This window comes from Austrofundulus limnaeus, unplaced genomic scaffold (assembly GCF_001266775.1).
Source record: "Austrofundulus limnaeus strain Quisiro unplaced genomic scaffold, Austrofundulus_limnaeus-1.0 Scaffold89, whole genome shotgun sequence".
Lineage (NCBI taxonomy): Eukaryota > Metazoa > Chordata > Actinopteri > Cyprinodontiformes > Rivulidae > Austrofundulus > Austrofundulus limnaeus.
In genome coordinates, this window is record NW_013952491.1 from 183,166 (window position 1) to 186,613 (window position 3,448).

Genomic DNA, 3,448 nt, shown 5'->3' on the forward strand with positions numbered 1-3,448 from the left:
CTATTATAAAACTTCAGCTACTATTATAAACTTCAGCTACTATTATAAACTTCAGCTACAATTACAACCTTCAGCTACTATTACAAACTTCAGCTACTATTATAACCTTCAGCTACTATTACAACCTTAAGCTACTATTACAGCTTTCACCTACTATTACAACCTTCAGCTACTATTACAACATCCTTCAGCTTCTATCAAACCTTCAGCTACCAACACAACCTTCAGCTACTATCACATCAACCTTTAGCTACCATCACCTTTAGCTATCACATCAATCTTCAGCTATTCTCACATCAACCTTCAGCTACTATCACATCAACCTTTAGCTACCATCACCTTTAGCTATCACATCAATCTTCAGCTATTATTACAACAACCTTCAGCTACTACCACAACAGCCTTTAGCAATGAATTTTAGCTTTTGTGACTTTTATCATTTTTAAAATATTAAACTTTATTTACAAAAACAAAGCTTTTTTTAGTCTTGACAAAACATTTGTCCTTTTGAAATCTGTCTGCTCAATTTTAGCTACTTTCAGCATTTTACAAATATATAGCATTGAGCTATTGATTTGCTAATTTTAGATTTCCGTTGCTCGTTCTTGCTTTCAGCTACAGTTTCGTGTTCAGCTTCAGTTTGATAACTTTAGCTCTTAAACTAGCATCGTGCTAACACATTAGCATCTGGTGTTGACTCAATCCTGCTGGATCTACTACTTTCAGCATTTTGAAAAATGTGTAGCATTGAGCTATTGATTTGCTAATTTTAGCGTTCAGCTGCTCATTCTTGCTTTCAGCTACAGTTTTGTTGCTTTCAGCTTCAGTTTCATTACTTCAGGTCTTAAACTAGCATCATGCTAACACATTAGCACCTGTTGTTGACTCTTTGGTTTATCGCCCTCCTGGATGGTCTTCTTTCAGCGGCGACTCGCTCCAGGTCCCAGGTCTGAATCCTGRGAGCGTTCAGAAGTGGAGAGTTTGACTTTTTAAATCTGTTTTCATCCTTGAAGCCCGTGCACGGTGCAGCGAGCCGCTCTCTCACAGCCTATTTGATATTTAAACTTCTCTTGTTGTTTCAGGCTCTGTATGGAGGGGTTTGTATTCCAGGATGGATTTAGTTGTTCGGCTGCTGACAGACCCAGAATACTGATGGTTTCACCTGCAGCACAGTGTTTCTGTGCTCGCTCAGAGAGCGAGCACACTTCTGCCTGAAACACAGTTCTTTTGCTCGTGGCTAAAACAGAGAAGCTCATCCCGTCACACCGGTCTAATTGCCGTCGAGGGGAAAGCGTAGAGCCGGCTGTCTTCTCTGAGACGTGGCTGGACATGATAATGACCTCGCTCGCTCTCTGAGCCTCCATAAGAAGACTGATGGAGGCCGAGGCCAGCAGCTTCCTGAGCTCAAATCACCGCTAATCAGGAGAAAACGTCTGTTCAGGGTTCAGTTTGTGCTGCTGTCAGTCACAGAGAGCTGAGTCCCCACGAGAACTGCAGGTCCTCTCTGGTCCTGATGCTCAGGAACCTNCTGTGATGGATGTCCTGCCTGTTGCTGCTTTAATATCAAACACCAGAACGTCTTGTTTGGGCAGCGAGCGCGCTGCGCTCCTGCAGAGCTGCTGAGATGTGGGCCAGGGTTCACCGGAGGCCGGCCCGTCGGGGGATTTGGGGGTCCGGGGCCCGAGCTGACAGGGGAAAATGTTTTGTAGTCTCCAGAGTGCAGCTTAGTTCACATTCAGCCCCCCCTCACCCCCTCTCCCAGGAGCAGAAACTTGGCTTCAGCGATGATGACTTCTCCAGATGTGCTCCTCACTTCTTCTTCTTCTTCGTCTCCTCTTCATCGTGAGTTTCTGAGCACCACAATTAACGTCTATAAATCATGTCCCGAATACTTCCTGCTCAATCACAGGGGAATATCAGGGAACAGCCCAATAACTCATTACAAAGTGGGGGCTTAAAACAGCCAAAAAGATAAATTGTGTCGTGGAAAAAAAGCTCGAGCAGGACGAGAGYCTCGGTGATTTAATGACAGCTCGCTCTGTTAAATTACAGCCAGATAATTAATAAAAACCTCAAACAGTCTGTTTCCTCACAGATTCCTGATGGTTTTTTTCCTCCACTGTGGCATTCATCAGCGCAGGAAGATTTGCCAAATCCAATTAAAAGACTTCTTATTTACTTTAAACAACTGTTTGACAAGTGCAGGACGAAACAACAAACGTCCTCCAGACTCATTAAAGCTGCAGGAAACATCATCCAACAAACATCTGAGTCTGTTTCTGCAAACTCCCAGCTACCTTCAGCTACTATCACAACCTTCAGCTACTATCGCAACCTTCAGCTACTATTACAGCCTTCAGCTACTATTACAACATTCAGCTACTATTACAAACTTCAGCTACTATCACAACCTTCAGCTACTATCACAACCTTCAGGTACTATTACATCCTTCAGCTACTATTACAACCTTCAGCTACTATTACAACCTTCAGCTACTATTACAACCTTCAGCTACTATCACAACCTTCAGCTACTATTACAACCTTCAGCTACTATTACAACCTTCAGCTACTATTACAGCCTTCAGCTACTATTACAACCTTCAGCTACTATCACAACCTTCAGCTACTATCGCAACCTTCAGCAACTATTACAACCTTCAGCTACTATCACAACCTTCAGCTACTATCGCAACCTTCAGCAACTATTACAGCCTTCAGCTACTATCACAACCTTCAGCTACTATCGCAACCTTCAGCAACTATTACAGCCTTCAGCTACTATCGCAAACTTCAGCTACTATTACAGCCTTCAGCTACTATTACAACCTTCAGCTACTATCACAACCTTCAGCTACTATTACAGCCTTCAGCTACTATTACAACCTTCAGCTACTACAACCTTCAGCTACTATTACAGCCTTCAGCTACAATCACAACCTTCAGCTACTATCACAACCTTCAGCTACTATTACAACCTTCAGCTACTACAACCTTCAGCTACTATCACAACCTTCAGCTACTATTACAGCCTTCAGCTACTATTACAATCTTCAGCTACTACAACCTTCAGCTACTATTACAGCCTTCAGCTACTATTACAACCTTCAGCTACTATTACAACCTTCAGCTACTATCACAACCTTCAGCTACTATTACAGCTTTCAGCTACTATTACAGCTTTCAGCTACAATTACAACCTTCAGCTACTATCACAACCTTCAGCTACTATTACAACCTTCAGCTACGATTACAGATTTCAGCTACTATAACAGCTTTCAGCTACTATTACAACCTTCAGCTACTATTACAACCTTCAGCTACTATCACAACCTTCAGCTACTATTACAGCTTTCAGCTACTATTACAGCTTTCAGCTACTATTACAACCTTCAGCTACTATTACAACCTTCAGCTACTATTACAATCTTCAGCTACTATCACAACC

General features: G+C 42.4%; 1 long non-coding RNA gene across 3 annotated transcripts; it reads right to left on the reverse strand.

The window, feature by feature from the left end:
- Nucleotides 1–6: 6 nt before the first annotated feature.
- LOC106520188 (uncharacterized) lies at nucleotides 7–3,350 on the reverse strand. Of its 3 annotated transcripts, none has more exons than XR_001310518.1 (3): nucleotides 2,941–3,350; nucleotides 2,298–2,639; nucleotides 7–125 (listed from the first exon to the last, which is right to left on the reverse strand). It is a non-coding gene; the product is annotated as an uncharacterized LOC106520188 (long non-coding RNA). The 3 variants fall into 3 exon arrangements; XR_001310516.1 differs by having other exon boundaries at nucleotides 2,298–2,848; XR_001310517.1 differs by lacking the exon at nucleotides 7–125 and having other exon boundaries at nucleotides 1,837–2,848.
- Between the last annotated feature and the right edge of the window lie 98 nt (nucleotides 3,351–3,448).